The sequence below is a fragment of the Bombus terrestris genome, chromosome 5 (genome assembly GCF_910591885.1).
Source record: "Bombus terrestris chromosome 5, iyBomTerr1.2, whole genome shotgun sequence".
NCBI lineage: Eukaryota > Metazoa > Arthropoda > Insecta > Hymenoptera > Apidae > Bombus > Bombus terrestris.
In genome coordinates this window covers 3143378-3165844 of record NC_063273.1, presented here as the reverse complement: position 1 = coordinate 3165844, position 22467 = coordinate 3143378, and the positions used below count along the sequence as shown (strand labels likewise).

General features: G+C 38.3%; 1 protein-coding gene across 4 annotated transcripts in view; it reads right to left on the bottom strand.

Moving 5' to 3' along the window:
• Positions 1 to 22467, bottom strand: part of LOC100643690 (angiogenic factor with G patch and FHA domains 1) — an 82662-nt gene that overhangs the window by 26894 nt on the left and 33301 nt on the right. The gene's annotated exons all lie outside the window — the stretch shown is intronic.

Sequence of the window (22467 nt, the reverse complement as noted above, 5' to 3'; positions counted from 1 at the left end):
TCGGTCCTTTTTTCACTGGGTAGCCGCATATGGTGTAATTTAATGGTCGCCGTTATTCATCATTATTTGTTTTAATTTAAACTCGTCCCGCTAAGTAGTGGGTAATTAAGCGATCCGGATTTTTCAGCTTGTCGCGGAATAGTTTCAAGATAAGTATAAATAGGGAATTTAGTGCGAGTGAAATAACTTACGAGGAAATGGTTAATGGTTAACAGTGGATCGATCCTGATTATTTTTCATCCACTAATTTCAGTTTTTCATCCTTCCTTTTATAATACTTTACGTTTTCTCAGTCTTTTATACGTCTCTTAGGTAACAATAGAATTTTTAACAAGAAAAGAAGAAGGCGTTTCGAATAAAGTTATTCTGATCGCGTAGATCTAGTTCTATACTATTTCATCGTTTATCGACTATATCTTTATAGTTTTGTTTTCATAGCTACGATATAATACGAAGGAACGAACTGTAATTTTCTTAAGCCTTCATAAGCAGACTAAGCTTCTTACGGTTTCAATGAAGCAGCTTCAATCGTACGTACGAGAAATTCATTAACGGAGAAAGAAACCTATAATGAACTAAAGCTTTTGATAAATGACTACAATCCTGCAATGGGCGTGGATATGTCGTGTTGCTATAAATTTTAATTAGACTCTGTAGGAAATGGTAGGATATTTAAGTACCTTACGTAAAAAACAAAAGTTCAGAAGATATCAAAACTTGCATGCCTGTATCAATCCACGTAATTATAAAGAATAGCGAAGAGAATCTGAATTTCATTTCTGTCTCAATATCGCAAAGGGAGATAATTATACAACAAAGGACAAATCAATTTCGAATAAACTAACAAGCTTTCGACTTACCTAATTGCAAGAGAAAAGAAAGAAAGCGATTGGGAAAAATCGGGTTTAATAGGATTAATCGAGCAAAATTGGAGGGAACGGTTATCGAAACGATCTACAAGCCACCCATCTGCCTGGCCTGTCAAAAATAATTAACGAGAGTAAAAATATCCCTCTGATTGTGTTGTGCCGTAATGAAGCTCCATCGCAGTGTAATTTACAGTGTAACGCGTGCAGATCTATCATCGATAATTGAACGAATGATTGGAATAAGCACGTGAAATAACACGCGGCCATAGATCATGCATTTTCAATCGATTTATCTGCGTAAATCTGTACTCATGTAGCATTCGTACTTCTCGTATCCTTGGTATATACGGTGTTACACAAGACTTGACACACAATGCAGTTATGGGTTAACATACAGTGGCTGACGAAAGTGTTCAAACATTTGTAGAAAGTTTTTGAATGTATTAATCTTTTTTATGAATCTATTGTTATAATGTGCGTGTTACACTGGACATTTTAAAGTTTCATTAGAAATGTATCGAGATCCGACCGTCTTGATTAGATCGATAAAATTTGAAATAAATCTGGAAATGTACATAGAAGCTACAAAATATTTGGTACAAGTATACGTATATTTGACAGAGAGCATGAAATTATGTTTAAACAATTATTCTTTACATCAATTACCACTGGAATCATCTTTAGTATTCGTTACATATTATATGTTTAGGATGGCTATTAATTTTGTGGTAAATTCTGTGTACTAATTTTTTAATAAATATCTTGTAACTTCTATATAGATTTTCAGATTAGTTTGACATTTCTTCGGTATAATCGTGACTGTCGCGTCTCACTATAGAAAGGATAAAATTTGTAAACGTTTTATATAAAACGCACAACGTGATAAAGGTTTTCTATGAAAGTCTCGGATGTATTTTTGTGAACCACTGTACACGTGTAACACACGCGAAATATAGGGTCAAAATGAAAAGAAAAGAAAAGAAAAAGAAAAATAATGCAAAGGGAACGAGAGGTGGAATGGGGAAAGGAAATGATTTGTTCGATGAGAATAACAGATTTAATTGATTAGACCACAGAGAGGCGCAGCTGAATGAATTATACGACGTAAGATTAATAATAAAAGATAACGCGTTAAGTCGCGTAAATGCGATACCTTAAACTCATTTTGAGGTTTTATATTCCAATAACGCTCACTGATGAGTATACTCTTTTATGGTTTGTTTGGTCGTACCAAAGGTATCGGAGATGATCTAACAAAAGGGGGATACCAAACTTGATTAGTTATAATGAAAAGAATCTCGAGTCTCGTATCTTCCTTGAAAAGTAATTACATACGATCTCTCTAACTGAGAGGTGAATGCACTACGATATTGTATCGATCATCAAATTTATTCATTTTAGTTTTATCGTTAAATCGTTGTATCGTTTTATCGTTGTATCGATGAAGAGAACGAGGAATTGTAATTTCTAAACAACGAACGGTTGAAAATAACTCTTAAATCATATACGAGAAGAAAAACTATACTAAGTCCCAGTTCCCAATCTCAAGCTACGCGTCCCTGAAAAAATCGAGTTTGAAAAATTCGAGCAATAAGAACGAAAAGCCAATACCAAATGCCCAAAACAGGCTCGCAAATCCTTAATACCTAAAAATTTCAAAATTCTCGCTTCATTCTAGTAATCGTCTCATTAAACACCTGACGATCGGAGAAATCTCCGCAACAAGTAACAACTCGCCAATTGCAAAATCCAAGAGAATTGATAAGCAGAATACAGTCTCAAAAATTCTCCAAACATTCCCGCATCTTATATCCCATTATTTCATCCGTGGTTCAGCCCTCTGCAACATCCCCAAACACACTCGAAGCATGAAACTCGATTAACCCCGTCTGCCGGCCGCACGAGCGTAACCGTATCAAAAGAAGCTTGTCCCCGCTTGAAGTCAGTCCAGTTACTCCCCGCGAGTGGTGTAATCCTTTCGCGTCTAACAGGTTCGGGAGGCGCGCAGGATACGTACAGGATACGTCGAGTCGGCACGCACTTAACCCCCTGCTCCTCCCTTCTCTCTCACCGTATTCCTCTCCCTCTCTCTCTCTCTCTCTCTCTCTGTCTCTCTGTTTCTGGTCGACCATTAATGTAAGTATGTATACGTGTACGGTGGCGCGCATACACGAGGCACCGTTGTGGCCGCCCGCTGGATTACACGCACACGGCCGATCGTTCGTAGCCCCGTCTAGACAGCCGTCAGACGTATTATTGGGTTCGCGTAACTCTATGCTACATAGCTATCGCGTTACACGTGTATGCCGCGGTCGCGGCAGCGCGAGCGCGCGCCCGCGCGGACGAGTTCGCGTACATATTACGTACGCGCGCGCGAATAACCGAAGGAGTACGCGTTGTTGTACGCTTGTACAGCACCGTTTACGAACAGTGGGTTCGCGGTCCGTTTGTTTAGTTATTTAACGCTTTCGCTACATACAATGGCTACGGTGACTATTTCTACTGACTGGTCTCACCATTGCTCGCCGTCACGCGTTGCTGTAGTGTCTTATTCGTGTATGCGACGCTTTTGGCCAATTCGTGTGACCATATCGTATTACATAAATGTAAAATTTTCATCGTCTTTGTAGAGAAGCCGGAAACGGCTTAATACGTATTTACGAGCTATAAATGTCAGTATTCTTGGCTTTTTTTCATAAACGTATATCGTCTGTTGGATTAATTTAATACGTCATATCGGATACATACCTATAATTCTATTTAAATTCATATTTATTCGATGTAATAATATAGATTCGTGTCTTGTTTAGAGGTGAGTCACGTTGTTTAGAAAAGATAAAGAAATATGAAACAACTGAAAGAATTTTAGGAACATCACAAGCTACTAAAAGTACGCGATCTTTAGTTTTCGAAAATTTGTATTTAGAATCGTGTGAATTGAATTTAATCGAAACATGTCTACTCGACATGTCTTTTATCGACAGTTAGTTAATTTTGTCAGTTCTTTCCTAAAAATAAACGTATGTACTACGTATTGATTTCTTATACTTCAATATTAAACATCGATCTGAAGCCTTCTCTATCAAATTCAAAGCTAATCATCGAAGGAACACCATTCGTGAATTGTATTGTAGAGACACGAGAGCTCGACGAGTTTCAGCTGACATAACAGTCGCTAATTACCAGCCCGGCCCGATTGCCTCGCTAAATCGGCCCGATGCCTCTTCTACACGTGCGTACGCGTGTGCGTGTCATGTACACCAGCGTGTGCGTACGTGCATGCATTATGTACGCTCGACAGTATCCACGTGCACGACAAATTGCAGCTTCGAATCAACATAATCCTCCTCGTCTTCCACGGACAAAGGAATTTCGTTTCTATTTCTATTTCCAGCCAGAACAATTGCGGTAATATTTGCCAGAGAAACACGATTAGACAATTTCGATTCTTACCTGAGAAATATTACACGAGGTCGATTTATTAAAAGAACGATGCAATGGGAAAAAATTCCTATTATAATATCGAAGGTAGAAAGCAGAAAAATTGAGCACGAGCATTTAAATGTTATTAATGGTTTCAAAATACAATTTCACTGCCTGTAAAAGACATTAATCTTCGCAATTTTTCTTTACTCGAAACCTACAATTTAGCTTTCAGACATTCCTTGCATTTCGTTATACTTACAGTTATTTTAAATGGATTTAGAATAAGTTATAAATCATTCGCATTATTTTCTCCAGAGAAAGTATCTTCTGTATACCGAAGCGCGCCATTTGACTCGGCCCTTGGCACGAAACGTAAAAAGACGAAATAAACGCAGTCGAGGAACTGCGAACAGATTCCGCGTACTTTGCAATTTTGTTACAATTACAATCGTTAAAAAAGCAAAAAGTATCAAAGCCCCGAATAAAATGAAGAAATTATATCCTTCCGTCTTAACAACCGTATCATTATAAATCCATAGATCACTGTCCAATAAAATGTTCCAACAGGAGAACGTAACGCGATTCCGAAAGCCACATGACATTCTCCGAAAAAAGGGATCTTTCAAAACCGCGCTGGCCACGGTATAAATTACATCGAGGGTTTATGATTAATTCATGATTAATTTACGGAACGTATCATCATTTTCTCATCTGACATGGTTGTTTAAGCCAGTTGTGTGTGCAACAGGAACACGCGAAAAATCCTTGAAAGCCACTCGAAGTGAATCGGTATTGTTCGTGTTCAGAAACGCGATAATTGCAAGCGCGTAAAATCTGTTCCTTCGTTGATCGAGGTCAATTCATCGAGGTATCTAGACTCGATTCGCGACGTACCGTGTACGCTCAATGTGAGCGATGTAGCGCGATTCTAAAATAAAGCAGTAAAATTGTACTTAATTACCGGTTGAATGGTTGGCAATAAAAAATCGTTTAAGGCTGGGACTTTAATTCGTAGCGCTAAATATGTTCTACAGAGTGAGTCATAAATACATATCTATATTTCAAGAGGTGAATCTCTACCTGCAGACTCGTAAAAAAAAAAAAAAAAAACGGAACGTAAACGTACGAACATATGTGCTACGTAACTTAGTTTTTCAGTTACGGATGATTAAAGAAAATGAAGTTATCACCTCGTGTTGAACACATGCTACTGCACGCCTTAACACTGAGAAATCGCAGATTGCTGTCTGTCAGTGTCAAACACTGCGGAGCAGTTTGATTATTTAGCTACGAATAATATGAAGAAGGTTCTTCCAAATTGATACGGACAGTATATCGTGACCAATTCTACCAATAATATTCAAAATCGGTTAACACTTCGATATTTAATTATAATATGCGATCGATAAATAAGTAAAACAATTTCAATTTCGTATTTTTAATTCCACATATGTTGATTCTACAAGAAATCAACAAATATTGGTTTACCTCGTTATTTCCCCATTGGTTCGTATATTTTAATAACATTCGTGTTAATTCAAATGTGCCAAAGTATCCACACATTTGTGAACATAAGTATACGTCAATGTCCATACGTAAAAATGTCTTGACTATCGAACAGCTCGGCGTGAAAGACGTTACACGTCGACGTCGTTTTGAAACGTCGACGTCGAGGACGAGGACGAGGACGAGGACGTTCGCGCCGGCTAACCGTGCACGCCGTAATTATCCGTTCCTCCAATTTGCAAACTTATATGTAATTCAAATCGGTGCTCGGCCGCCGGCTAATGCAATAATAATGACTTCGTGGAAACTACGCTGGCCTGTGAACGTCGCGTAACACACAATGTGACGTTAACGCTTCTAGTTGGCTCTCTCGATTTGATTCCAGCTAATCGACCATCATCCTTCGACGGCTGGGAAAATCGTGCCGAGTTTAGAATTGTGGTACTGATGGAATTTTTTTATTCAATGAGTTGAGGAGAGGCAAAGAGAAGCGTAATTGGAGTTAGGAGAATGTTCGGATGGAAGAAAAATATCAAATGCTTGAAATTATTATGTGAACGACGGTTGCATAGCTATTCAGGTTTCTTAACTATCATTTAGGAATGCAGTAGAACTCTGTTTGAATTTCATTTATCGAATTTCTCGGATAATATTACTAGTGAAATTTTACAGTTACGAGTTATCGCTACCAATAAATTCCATGAAATAAAACGAACAAATCTGATAATAAAACGGATGAAATTTAATAAACAAATGTTAGTTACCATTGAAATTAACCCAGAGGTAGCCCTTTCCAATCGTTCAGAAATATTCGTAACCGATATTTATCATTAATATTATTAACCGATATAATACAAATTCCGCTATCGATACAATAATCTTAATTGCAAAACGATATCACCAAGACCTTAGAAGACAAAAATGAGATCACAATCACAAAGAAACGTGGCAAGTTCCTTCCTGTCCGTTGGTTTCATAGGCTGCTCTAATTAGGAAGCACGCGCGTTCCCCTTTCGCCTTTTCGGCGGAAATATCGCGTGCACCTACGCGATATTTTTGTCCCCGGGAAGAGGCAAGGATCGTCCGAAGCGAGACCGTGGCACGACTTTCTGGAACCCGTCTCAATGAGCCTACCTATTTATAGGTGGACGTCAACAGCGTGAACGGCGATCCGACCACGTCCAGCTGAATGAACGGTTACTAGAGCTACGGTAGCTGAAATTTCACGTGATCGATCATCACGCTTTCCTGTTCCCAGAACAGCAAAGCATTCAGGTAGAAGAAGGCCACCGGTTTGGGTTTAGAATACATTAGGGTGCTGATGCACTTTCCTCGTTTTTTCACGGCATTCAACGACTGACAGACAGCCTTTCGTGTTTATAGCCATTGAATCTTGGTCCTTAGAATAGAACTTCAACGTGTTATTTTCTCATCATAATGGTATATTAAGGCAACTATACGTTAACTTTAGAACATAATGTTGTTCACAGCTTTGCGACTGACTGAAAGCTATTTATTGCAAATAACGAGTTCGATTATCGATTAGTTAATTAATTCGACGAAGGTATTAGGTAATCCATTATCGAAAAGAAACGTAATAGAGGAAGTAAAAATGTTTTTGTAATAAAGCTAATATAGATAATAATATATTATTACTATAATTATATATTGTATGAAAAGCGTAGAAATTATCAAATCGAAGATTTTAATTTATATTCTTAGAATAGGGAAAGAATATGTGAATTTAGAAACATCAGCCGTTGTAAATAATCATTAGACTGTGAATTTTTATGTACTTGTAGGAAATTTGAAAGTGCAAAATTGCACGGAATGCAACGAAATATATATAAAATATTCAAAATGTAGTTTACTTGGTAGAAAGAATTCTCCATCGTGCTTCTATTTTTTGACTTGTATTCTCAAAAATATGAATTTGCGTAAAAACACGCTGTCCAATAGTCATATTTCTAAATGATAAGAAAAGGTAAAAGATACGGATGAATCTACATTAATTTACATTCAGTATCTGTATATTTACCGAGTAGTACTTCAAGGATTGGTATCGCAGGCAGCGTACATAGCGGTTTAAATTGCCTCAACATTTCACTATTCGAACAGCGTATGCAGCCATTCAGATCAAATTTATCAGTAAACTCTCATTTACATAGGATTGCTAATGTTAGCCAGACGGAAACGCGCAATGCACAGTTGCTAATCGCAGCTTAGTTGCTAACCGTAGCGACTAAGTACGAAATAATTGAGGAACTGGAGAGTAACAAAAGTGTAATTTTATTAGTGAAAAAAAAAACTCGGCACAGCCTGACCAATGATTACGGATATCCAAAAGCGGAAACTCGTTATTGAAAATTACTTATACAAGGCTGACGTAAGAAAATGGTTTCAGTTCAATAAACCTTCCTCGACTGGCGATGAGATTGTACATTGTATCGCATATCCTCTGAATAATGGAACGGAATATAAGAGTGGCAATATCGATGTATCGTGGCATTGTGAAGCAATTTCTGGCTTTTAGAGAAAATCAAAGTGAAATTTATTCGTACACGGTTTTCATCGAACAAGAGATCCGTAATTCATCCGGATGATGAAAATTTGGAATAAAAGTAGAAAAAAGAGAAATAAAGATACAAGGTAATGAAATAAAAAGATAAAAGCAAAAATGTACAAACGTAATACGTAGAGACTAAAAGAATATCGAAAGCGAAATATCTGTTACGCGATATTTAATAGGCGAAATAAATTTTTATGTAGATTACGTTTCTTTGGTCGTGCTAATGTATTATAAATACGAAATTGCATAAATATCCGCAGTTTATTAATCAGTATAGCTACTGAACGTGATAGGCTCGTATATCAATGAACTGCAAACGCCTAGTTCTTGGTTGCCCCAAGAGGCGACCCCCTTTGATAATCGTGGTAACGGCGCGGCGCTAATCTGCTTATCTCGCTGCGTCTGGTGCAGAGACCAGCGTCGCGTCGCCAGTTCCTGGTGCCGCTTATGGCACGGATATTCTCCGTGTTTTGTCTCTCGATGCACGCCAAAGACACAACTATCTGATATTACACTTGCACCGCGGCAAGGTTTTGATAATTTATCGATCGAAGTCATATTCTTCCGTCGCGTTCCACCGATTGGCCATCGTATCGAGACGCCAACTCCGATTTCGTATCGATTTCATGCGGTTCCCGCGAAGAAATCGAGGGAATGTGGCCGATTATCGCGAACCAGTCGAACGCTACTCATTGCAAGCGACGTTTGTATAGCCTCGGCGATAAACGTAGGAAATCGAGATGGTGCGGTGATCGGAAAGAAATACCAGCACCGATTCTATATGCTTTTTCTGTCATATACAGTTTCATTTCGCGACATCATCGATTACCAATCTTGATTGTACCATCAATTTGGAGATGTACACTCCCGTTCACAAGTATGAGCATAATTTAAATCTTATTGAGAAAGTTTTCTATCGTATTTCGTAAGTATGAAATAGATGCAAAACTCGCGCGAATTTTACTTGAAACCCGAGCTGATTTTCAGCGAGACGCGTTAAATATTAAAATACGAAAGTGGTTCACGTGTTCGTTAAAACGGTCTTACTCGGCGAAAGTCGTCGGATGAACAACTCAAAATCGATCGAGTTGCAAATTACAGAAAAATGGCTATCGACTTAGTTTCTCAAGTTTTAATTGCTCTCAAGTTTAAACGGCTCTCAATAATAATCGCACTTCGTGTAATCTGTGAGTGGGTCAGGAAAACTTATCGTTTTCGAAACTAGGTCTGGATCGATGAAATATTGAGAAGCCCTGTACTAGGGTAAAGTAGTGGGAACTTGAATCCCGTCTAAACCTCTCTGTTTATGCCTGTCTATGCCTCTCTGCTCGAATTCTGACGTCAGAGACTTCGCGTTTGCTCGGTCAAGCTACAGCCGCCCTTACTAAAGCCACGTTACACACGGCAAATGCATAAACACATCAATAAAATGTAACAGCGTACCATTACGCCGTCCCAAGATACCATTAGCAATCAAGTGACCAAACAATGAACACTCACGAGGCAAGAGATGCCCGGCAATCGAGGCGAAGCCTGAATCGCTCAATCGTCGACGTCTGAAAGGGCCGTTTCATCGAACAATTATAGATCACGCGGTGGAACGCATTAAAATCCCGTCAGCCTCGATCGTACCGAGCCTGGTCACGATCGATCGCTGGGCCATTTCATGGAAGAATTATCGGCGGCGATCGAAGCGTTTCGCTTCGACGCGAGGCTTTCTTTTAATCGGGACACCGGATCGAAGGTCCACACACGGTTCTGCTTAAGCATCGCCTAATTGGTCGTGGAACTCGCACACCAGCTACAATCATTCTCCTGGTATAATTACAACAGCGTCCGGATTACACGGTAAACGATCTATAAGGATCGAGCGGCGCGCGCGCGTTCTCTTTCCGCTCGCTCCGCACGTGTCGATCGTGTCTTGGTCGGAATTTTGGTCGTGTTCGAGAGTTGATCTTTGTTTTCGCTCGAAACCCGTTGGTGAACGAATATTTTAAGCAACGTGTGTTTTCGTATGCCTCTTTTACTTTTAAATTCGTAATTTCTTGTAGTCTGATAAAATGTATTGAAATTGCTAATTTGCATACTACAGAAAAGTAATGAATGGCATATAAGGAAATAATTAATTTGTATTTTGCGTTTTACGCGATAGAGATCAAAGTAATACGAAGTAAGAGTTAACGTGCAAGCCTATCTTTATGCGGGAAAAAGTTTTATCGTTCGTCCGATTCCTCGAACATCCATTTTCATAAGATGAGACTCCCACCAATGTTAATAGACTAATAGAATGAGCTCTTAACGATATACTTGAGACAGAGACTGTTGGTTCCGTATACTTGTTCTGATGTATCCACCTCGTTTGCTTTTCCTCCTACGCTAGATTAACGTGCAAAACAGGAAGAGCCACTTGTCATAGATTGGGCGGCCCTTTCGTGGACACGCGTGGCCCTAGTCGATGCTAACAACCGCGCAACCTACATATTGACCAACACCTTCGACGCAAAAAGGACACGTGTACGACTGGGCACGAGGAAGGTTGATGTCGTGTGAACAGCCGTTCAAGACACGAACGACACGACAGGAAGGAACGTCAGCTCTAATCGAGAGATTTATATCGAACGGAATGAAGCGGTGACCCTTTTGGGAAGTTGGCCGACTTGGGTGGGATTGCCTTCAAATGATTCACCGGGAAAATGTTCGTCGCATTGAGGTTTCTGTTGTTTACGAGTGTAGTTATTAAATTGAATTACATCGAATCGAATTAAACCGAATTGGTGCTTACGAAACGTTGTTTCGTCAAAGTTTGTGTTTGAATTTGCGTTTGGAAAATGAGACGATTGTTAATTATATTAAAGTAAAAGAAATCTGTTACAAATTAAGCGTATCGAGCGTTAAGAAGATCTATAATAAAAATATCAGTAACACGTTATTAGTATATCCACTATTTATTCAAGTTCCATAATAATTGACGAATAATTTGGAAATAAAAATATCGGATATAAAACTACACCACTGTGTTGCTGAAATTTTATCACAGGAACGTATAACAAATTTTCTGTCGATAAAAGATATACTTAACCGTAGTTCTGAGAAATGATACGTACCTGAGGTTCCATAATAATCGATAAATGCTGGTTCGTGCGATCGTCTCGGAACGCAACATCGATCAATACGTGTTTAGAACATGTAGAGGTACGCATTCCGCGATATACACGCTCGTCTGTTAATGCTAATTAATACCTGTAGCAACGTTAATTGATACCAATGCCCATATAAACGTATCGCGATCACATTCCGCGACTTCGAACGATATACCGTCCTCTTGGACGAGCGAAAACGATGAAAAGAGAAAAGGAAAGAGAAAGGCCTGACGTCTTATTTTGCTTATCATCGGCTTACTCATTTCACACCGACAGCTATATCCCTTGACATCGTCGATTACTTCGGCTAATTAATACCACTGACCATTTCAATTAAAGTCGAGATTAATATACGTATGTAACACGGTCGCATCTTCCTAGTAACAGGCGATATATGTATGTCGTCCTTTGCCAGGGATCGAAAGATATATTTAACTCTCCTTTTGTTTATTTCGTCGTATATAATCGTAAGATTATCTTAACCCTCGAATTGGTAATATTTCTTAATATAAATGATATATATCACTATCAAGGTATACATTCTACAAATATTTAATTTCTTGAAAGTTTGTGAAATTATAGGAACTATAGTGCACGAAGGAATGTTACGCAAATGCTTGGAATTTTCTTACGTAATCGCAATATTGAAAAACAGAGATCCACACTGTAAATTGACTTGGAAAAACAAGCTGATAAATTAGGTATTGCGTTGTGATGTTTCCAGGACTCTCCAGTAACGAAACATACTCTGAATTCCAATTCCTATTTATTTCTTTAAAATCAATAACTATATGGATAATATATCTGAAGAATATTTCACGGGAAGTTTGCTGTCGACAAATATCATTAATAATAAGATTGAAATGATAGTGGTTTCGCGTTTCATAAATTACATACAATCTAAAGTTATTACTGGTAGTTAGGTATTCGATAAAAATGCTTCTCTATTAAATACATAATGACTCTATAAAGTGATCTTTCACGCCGAACACCTTCCTGACCTTTCCTCTAGTTAACTCAGATCTTATCACTAATCATACACACGAATTCCGTAATATGTACCACACCTATCTTTGCATCTAATCTTCCACACCTACCTATATCTATTAAACTATCTACCTACGTCCATACTCTGTTATCTATCAGATTTATGTTTTAATTTTCTCAGCAAGTACCTAGAGCCACGAGTAATCAAGCTTTAATGATATATAACTAATTACTATAGCAGGACATTTTCAAACTTCCTTATGAAATCGTTTCTTACGACCCTTGTCTGGTTATCCATTACAATTACGCATTGTAAATTATAAGAAGTAGACAGGAAACAAGACTTAGAATAATTCTGCTGGCAACTTTTTGTTTTGTTCGATGACAGCAATCAGTTTAACGATGATCGATTCAATTCCATTCGCTCGTAATAGCATATTTTTCTATTGTAACAATTCTAATCTAATAATTTTAACCTAATCAACTCTGCTCTAACAATTGTGATTCAATCAATTCTATTCTGGGAATCCTAAACGATTATATTGTAACGATTGTCCTTTCTATGACAATACATAGTCACCGATAATTGATTTAACTTGTTTCTTTCATTCTCAACAATCATTCATTATCCTTCGTTCTTTCGCAGTGTCATCCACTCTAACAACATCGTATTCCATCCAACGACAACCGACTCGGCTTTCTCCATTTTTTCACATTTATTTCTATTTTCCGTCATTTCTTTCACAACACAATCCAATTTAACAATAATCCTCTTCAACCCTCTTTTTTCCCTTTGGCCGGAACATACATTCGAACAACAGTCCGATCTAATTTCATCCGCAAATGAATTTGGCGATGACAGTAACAATTCTACCTTCGTCCACTACCTTTGTCCTTTTAGAAACAGCTTCTATCTTCCTTCCTTCGTTTCTTTATAACGGTATTTACCATTTTTCTTTATCTCCTTTATAATGTGATCCATTCCAACAATAACTTCAAAGCGGCACCTGTTGTTTCTCTTCCAACAACAGCATCCGAATAATAATCCGATTCGACCTTCCGCATAACTCCGTAACTTTAACGTTCCGTCGACGACAAAGTCAGCATCCTCGAGATCATTCGGCGGTTGTTTTCGTCCGCTTAATTAACGTGTAACGCGGCACACGCACGCTCCGCTGTAACAGGGACACGCGCATTAATGTTTCAGAGGTATGGGCTCTGGTAGGCTCGTACGCACGCGGTACGAGCGCGCGGCAAAAGCGTATCCCCTTGCGCGTTCTGTCTACCGGCTGCTACCTCATGCGTGCGTCCGCATTCCTAGCCTTCAATTACGTTAGGCTTACGTACCGGGGGCTTACGTCGCTTACGCTGCACGCGGCCCGCCACGATCGTCCATCAGAGGCGCGCAAACGCGGCTGGACAAACGCGAACCGAGGCCGCAGCGTTATTATTCAGCCAGAACTAGCCGCTTTGTTGGTACCAACGTTGCTCGACAAGAGTTAACGGGCATGCCGCGATCGCCATCCGGTTTCCTGACCGCGACGGCCTCCTGCCTTCTATGCCAGACGTTCTCGCATGTAAATCGACTTTACCAAGTCTGTTCTTCGTCTAGAGCTTGCCAAACTTTGGCCCGAGACCCACTGTCAGCGATGGTTATTTCCGAGGCTAATCGATTGATAATTAAGCATTCGAAATTGATTTGATGAAAAATGTACGAGCTCGGAGAAATTGGACAAAAGGGAAGACAATGTTTGTTGGTGCTGGGAAAATAACGTCGTCTTGTAATTATCTTTTTCACAGTATGACGCATGTATTTGAGTTGAGTATTGTAAATCGGAGGAATATCGGCAGGAAGATGTAACGTTGTGAGAAATACTAAAAGAAGGCGTCATCCGCCTTATAGAGAATAGGAAATCCCGATGACACGTAAATGCGCGTCTTCTGCATTGGATGTATTAAACGGTAAAAAAAGAGACTGAAATTCCAATAAAATTAACGAAGAAAATAGTATGTTATTATATTCAAAAGCATTTGTTCGCATTTCTTAAACGTTTTTTCAATTGCGTTACGTTCGATGCGAAAGTGCTTGACTATAAATAGGTAAGTATATCCTATGAATATACTGCTTTAAATTTAAGATGATAAATTCCATATGCATGTATATTGGCATCAGAAATAAAATCAAATTTTTCGTATTAAATTCAAACGTTATACGAAGCGTTAAATTTAATACACAACTGAGAACAGGTAGAAGAAATTGCTGATGAGTCAGAATAAAAAATTTCATCGGGATTTCTGTAGTCGTGAGACAGCTTTACTTACCTCGCGCCAAACAGAATAAAGAAATCGAGGCAAATGATAGTTCAGTACCGCGCCTAAAGGCGTTCACGCAAGAAAAACGGTACCTGGAAATACCTGGAAAAGTTGGCGGTAATGACGGAAGCAATAGCAAGATCAGGCTACCTTTGCAATTGTAACTTTCAAGACCGATTTCCATTCGCGTGAACGCCTCTAATCTCACGGTCGGATCAATTCGTTCGAATGCCGATACTGATATTACTGTTAATCATCGTCACGCGAAAATTATAGCCCCGTCAGACCAACGAAAACAAGCTATAAAACATCTACGTTCTAGAACTTTCGAATAAGGTGCCATTTTCTAAGCTAAACTCTCTAACACACTAATCGCTATAATTTTATGGAAATCCTCGCATCTCGGATTAGAGGTCATTTGGGTGTCAATAGCGGAATTACCATAAATCTTCATCGGTAGATTAGTTCAAAGTAACAAGAAAAAGGACACGTGATATGTTTAAGGTTTTAGAAATTTTAAGTAATAATACAATTTTGTAAATCAAAGTTTTGAAATTAAGCTGATAAATGATTATCTTCGACGCATAAATGTTCTTTTCTCCTTTCCTTTGAATTCATTGAAATTGTCGAAATTATCGAGAAGCTTCGTCATATGACTATTATAGATCATTTAAACTAAACATTAAGAGAAAATTAACATCTCCATATTTAAAACACCTTGCATATCCGAAAACTTTTAAACAATGTGAAATTTTCCAAACTCTCTAACGAAATAATTATCGTTATTAAACAAATTCTGCCTCTTCGATTCAATTACCTCGAACACTGATTTAAGAAGTCACCAAATATCTCTCGGGCCAAGAAACTTTCAAATACCGTGAAATATCTTAAACGCGACTCCTTAACAAGCTAATTATCGCGATAACATAGATCCTGTAGCCAATCTATTTCTTTAAAGTACAGATAGCCATTGAAAATTACTTACGTACATCATCCCGTTCGATCATTTGGCAGAGGCAAGAACGAAGAAAAAAGGAGGCAGAGAAACGATTTCGAATTGCAGGAAACGACACGAATTTTTTACAGACGCAGACGCTAATTGTCCGACCAACCAGTTACAATTACACTGTTTATGGATCGTAAAAACGCGGTCCGTTGCTCGATTCCAATATAACAACTCTTAATCGTTGATTTCCGTTTTCACCTTCGCCTAATAATGACATCTTGTCATTACACTTCCTCAGGAAGATCGTTAAACGATCCTTCTTCTTCTTTTTCTCGAGTATGGAGACAGTCGAGACAACGCCTGTTCGCAAATCGAACGTAGAACGCGTTTTAGAAACAGTTCGAATCTCTTCGAGCGGCGGAACATTCGCATTATAATTACGTCGACGTTTCGTCTCGCGAAGCTTAGACATCCGGCGACCAGTCTGTATACAAACGAGCGCAAGTATCCCAGGAAACTTGAATAATTACATTAGGCACGAAAGAAGGCACGGCTGAACAAATGTCGATCCGCTACAACCAACGTTTCAGCCGTCGATTAGAAATAAGAAGAGATTATTTTCTTAGTTAAAGTATTATAACATCGAATCGTTTCGTAAGTTATGGATTTTTATAGGCTGGATCGAAAATAAGTTTTCACCCTAGAAGCTTTATAAAATTGTATAAACCTGGAACATTAGACTTTTATTCTAAAATTATTTTTATAAATGAAATATTGCAAACGATTGCGTCCTTTTTCTAATAATACTATTGCAAGCTAATTTTAGTAAAATTACGTAATTATAAAGCAACATACTTTAATAACATATGTGTGATATAATACACACATTTATATTCATCAACTTTCGCTACGTTTTAAGTATATCTTCTTGAACAAAAGGTCATCGATATCGTATAAACAACATAAAAATCTTGCGTTTTCTAAATGTCCGAGGATAAACGCGTTGGTAAAATGACATGAAAGAATCCCGATGAGTCGAGCAAGAGGAAACCATAAGTGGAATCGTAATCAGCAATCGACAGGATGTTTTGGGAAAATACGGAAAACACGAGATTCGTCTCTCCACTCTTTTTCGCTCTCAGCTAGGACAGACATCAAGGCCAGACGAGATGCCGAGCACGCAATAAAAGGTGGCCGAAATATTGCTGACAGTGAACAAACGAAGGTCATTTGTTACCACCGACTTGACCCTTCTAAGTAGCGATGAAAATCAATCATTCTCGAATTGCTGTAAGCTCGACGTGATAGAATTCGAATGATCTAAAGTTTCTTCGACGTTGTAACGTTCATAATCGTAAATTATTGCACGTAAATTGAGAGAAGAAGTTAGCGCAAATATAAAATAGTTAAGCGATGAAACATCTCTTTTATTTCGTCATTGAGGAGAATTTGCATTCTCGTTTGATAGATCGTACGAATAAAATATAAGTACAACTATTTTTATATTTTGATAGATTAGAACGACTACAGTGAAAAATTTGGCTGTTAAGCGATGTAGTTTCTTTAAACAGGAATGCTTTAAAAAAAAAAAAAGATATTCAAGAGCTTATAGTATTCAACGAGAGAAGCAAATAAATGTCTAATTAACATAGTTCGTAAAAGTAATCCTTTCCATGTAAAATCAACTTTTATTACTTATTAGCATTCGATCTCGTGAGTGTATCTCTTCGCAACGCATTGAATATACGTAAACGTATAATATATGTTAATCAGGAAGGTAAGATGATATTAATCCGTTTATATTCTTTTTTCACCTTCGTTCAAATTTAATGCCTAATATTGTAACAAGTAACTCGTCCAATAAACAAGAACATCTCGCATAATTCCACAAACCAAACTAGTTATCAGCACATCATAAATTTCCCATAACAGTGTCATCAAACCTACCTAAACGATAGAAGGTGAGTAAATGAACGATTCCCTAATCATCGTGAAGCGTTTGGAAACACGATCGTTCACGACGCGACGAGACGATGACAACGAGCATGATACGAGTCGAGGCTAATCTTTGCAGAGAGGCCACAGGGAAAAAGAGACACGAGCGACGCGAAGTGGCTTCGGCGTGCTGCGAGCATCAACGAAGAAGAAGAAGAAGAAGAAGAAAAAGAGGAAGAAGAAGAAGAATAAGATGAAGACGATGGAAAAGAAAAAAAGGAAGGGAGAGGGGAAAAAAGAAAGAAACGAAGGAAAGAGGAGCAGCAGGCCAAACGTGAACGGGGAGAACGGACGTGCAAGAAGGCAGGAAATTGGCGAGGCTAGAAACAATTAGTGCGGTTATTTACGATGCTCTCCTCGCCTTTCAATTATGCATTTCCGGGCGCAGAAATGAACTCACAACGCGCCGTGATATACATTGGCAACCAAAGATATTAGGACACCTATTGGTTACATTTCAACATTTGTACTGCCCCTTTTAATTCAATTTTCCTATCTATGTCTTTCATTTTATATTTATTTTCCAACATATGTTGAGATATTTGCAAATCATAGGAAAAACAGGATACGCGCAACACTGCGTATTTTTCAATTTTAATGTCACTTTTATACTTAATAAGAAATATTTTCTAATATGGAATATTTATATAAAAATGAAAAAAGAAAATTGTTAGATCAGCTAAAGGTATAATCCTTAAGACGAACGATATTTTAGTATTCTCGATAGATAAGTGTTTTCCCTTCTGTGCTCAACACAAAAGTACTCAACACAATTTTTTCTGTCACGTTCGCACATTATAAAACTCTATAATACAGATGTATAATAAGTATGTATCGCAATAAGTGTGGATATTGCAAATTCAGAGTCGTTGTTTGTCTTTTTGTTCTTATATGGAGCCTTTTGAGTGTCGTTTCTGATAGAGAAAGGAAAGAAAGAAAAACGAGGAAAATCGTCGACGAAGTCTATCCACGCTATTGTCTTCGATAATCGATTAATCGGTTGCTCTTTGCACCCTTACTCCACCCTAAGCCCGCTAATCCTTTAAGAAGATTGACCTCGTTGAATTATTCAGCTGCGCTGGCGTTTTCAATGAACCGTACTTCGGTGATATAATACATTCGATGAAGTTTCCCTTCGTTAAATAAGTTGAAATCTCTTTCTCGTGGCTTCTTTGGTTAACTTTCGTTTTGTAAGGAATAATAGCGATGTATGTTAAGCTTCTTAAGTCTTATCTATACACAATACGTTTGCGAAACTTTTTTATTCGTAATGATATTTTTAATAGATTGTAATGATTAGATAGAATAAAATATAAATAAAATGTTAGATATTAGAATGTACGTGGTAATTAAATTTTTTGTAATAATTTGTAATAATCACAATTCTCAATATCATTACCGATTTACACCAAGAAATTGCAAGGAATCACCAAGGAATTGCGTGTTCTACTACAACTCTTATTTTATTTTAAATAAAAAAAGAAATAACTTGAACAAAGCTGAATATACGTTTGATATGAATCTAATAGCACGAAGCCTTTGATTCTTTATACTTATCAAAGATCGCAGTAATTCAATGAAGAAATTAATTGATCGCTTAGCAAACACAACTATATATTTGATTCTGTCTGTTAAAAAATATTGTTATCTACGTTAGATTTATAATTTTCAACGCATATTTTATTTATTAATAGCTACATACTCTGAAAGTAACAATAATCAAATATAAATTAATTTAGTTTGATCTACTTCCCAAGAAACTCAATGAAAAGTTAAAGAAAATATATTCGTACGCGGAATAAGGACATTTCTAAGCTTAGAAAGGAATAATTATTAGCCAATAAATCTACAGAAAGAATTCGCTATCGCCTAACAGCGTTCGTTTGTTCTTTTTCTCTGAAGGATTCGAAACAATTTAAACTTCTGTCCATCGGCGACAGGGTAGAAAAAACTAACATTCCCACGAGCTTCCCCGCGGAAAAGAAGAGGGACAAAAAAAAAAAGAAGGAAAAACGCGTGAGTCGCGATTGCGATTTGTGGAAAGTCAAAGCATCCGGAAGCATCCCCCTTGCGTACGTTCCTGAATGGTTAGGGGCGCTTTCTTCTCGTCGTTGGCAGGAGGACCTTGACTGATTTCACGAGTAGGCGCGCATCTGCACGTACCACGAAACCTTTCGAGGGGAGAATTTACGAGAGGGAAAAAAGGACAGGTATGCCACAAGAGGGAAGGAAAGGAAAGAGAGGGGAGAAAGTGATTGAGCGAGTGCTGTTGCCATGCAATTTGAGTACCTGCTACGAACGTGTACGCAGGTGACTTCACGAAGTCACTCGTCTTCTTCCTCTTTCTCTTTCTCTTCGTCTCACCCTCTCCTTCTTTTTCTCTTAGCTCGCGCTGTATATTTTTTTCTCTCTTTTCCTCTGTCGTTCCCTTTTTCCTTAGAAACCCCTTTATTGCTTCGTACAAAGCTATAGTTACACATTGGTCACCGGCAGAAGTTCGAGTACCGGGCACGCTTTCCGATCGAGACAGTGGAAAATATCATTCGTCGACTGGAGCTTCGTTCAAGAACGATTCTACGTCTGAAATATTCCAACTTACGTACAGCAATTTTCGTTGAAATTATTGTGGAACGAACTGATTTCCCTTAACGATCTTGCAAACGATTTCGATTTTTAATGTTACTATTTACTTTGTTACGAGTCGGTTCGTTATAGCTATCGTTAGTCAATTGTAATTTCATAAAATTCTATTTAGTAGTTTATTATATCAGATCCTTCAAACAATTCGAAAAAAATAATCAATCTCAAGTTCTATCGTGGATTTGGCTTGTGATCTTTCGATATCTCCGTTGAATTGGGGAAAGTGTCTACTAATCGAAGAGAAACATCTAATAAATAAATAAATTGTTGCCGAATAGCTACCAAGCCTCGTTAAACTATCCCGATCAGACATATACCATGAACTGAGAAGCACAGAAGGACAAGGATTTTGTCAAAAGCCAAGTAAAATAAAAAAGAAAACCGCGGAATAAAAAAAAAAGAAAAGATGAAATAGAACAGAAGAAGAAACGCGGCGAGGGAGACGACGGGATTCCTCGAAAGCTACGATTTCTATTTGAACGAGAGATTGCTTTGAGACGGTCGTCCCCGTGAGTCACGCGGCTCGTCCTCCACGAGATCCCCGAATCGTCGTCGGGGCCGCTCTTTCAGGATCCCCCTTTCTCTCTCGTGGTCCTGCTCCTGCGGCGCAGTTGCGTGGTGCCATTTTTATAAGGCTCATAAAGTCCGCGAACGGCCGTCGAAACATAGTTTCGTGGCGTCCACTCGAGCGGTGCCCCGCGGGTAGACGCTATTAGCTTCGGGTACCCACCGGTATAAAATTGACTTTTTATCGCGGCGAGCACGAGAGCAAGAGGAGAACGGGAGAGAGAAAGATCAGGGAGAGGGGAAGAAAAAAGAAGGGCGTAGAGAAGAGGAAAGAGAAAGAATTAAAGAGAGAGGGTGAAGAAGAGGGAACACCGCTTGGAAATTAGTCAGCGACGTTTTCGAAGATTCCTAAGACGTCCTGTTCGCGTGTGCTTTTTCTTCTACTTTTGACAAACATCGAAAATATCATTCTATCCGTGGATGCACCGATACGATACCAGTGCCTTTCACTCTCTTTCTGTATGCGTGACTAAGTTTCTCTTTTTGCTTCCTCTACTCGTTTCTCCCTTCACGTTCCACTCTCCTGTGCTTTTCCACCTCTTTATTTCCGCTTTCTTCGTGGTTGTTCTTTAGACGTTTTTACGAAATCCCGTCGCGGATCCACGGCACTTCTTGTCCCGTGCACGTTGTCAACTATCGCGTTGAAGAGAGATCAAGGACTCTATCGCTTCCTCCGTGGACGCGTAATTCTTCGCTGGAGGATTCGATCGTTCCTCCCTGTGCACCGCGGATGCTAACGATCCCGCGAACGATTGTTGGACTTTATCATCGATCGTCATCTTCCCGATACGGTGCGTACCAATGCTACACTTCCATCCGTCGATTATGGGATCGTCTTTCTTTTTTCACGCAGCGTAAATTGTTTGCTACGTCCGACAAAGTTTATTTAGAGGTTGTTTTATACAAAAGATATGGTAGTTTGGTGTAGTCGCGTTTTGTTCTTTCAGTTTGCTCTTCCTATGGTGGTGTTTCCGAACAGATTACGATATTTGTAATGCAATTAATAATAACAAGTCGAATACAGAATGTTTTATAGGAAAATGTGTAGTTTTATTTTTAAAATAATATCGAAATTGGTATCTGAATATTCGAGTGGCTACTACATTTTATATTTTTGGTACGGTATAACTTTTAAAAAATCTTCTATACTCTCTTTATAAACGAATGACGCGATCGAAATATAAAATTGGTATAGAAGATATTTATAATGTTTTTTATAATATTCGTACTATTATAATATTCAGTGATAATCCTGAACCAGTAATTTTTTGAGTTTCTATAATTTACTTGTTTACAAAAAGAATTTCAATTAGAATTAAGAAATGAACATTTTTAGTAAAATAACCTTTTACGAAGAAGATAGACGCGTTTATTTTATGTATTTACACGCATTAATCATATACTCTATTCTGTACGCTCGTTACGCGAATGTCACGCAAGATGCTCTTAAAGTATTTTATAAAGTATTCCGTTTTTTTCTACCAAATTATCCGGAGGGCACGTCTAAAA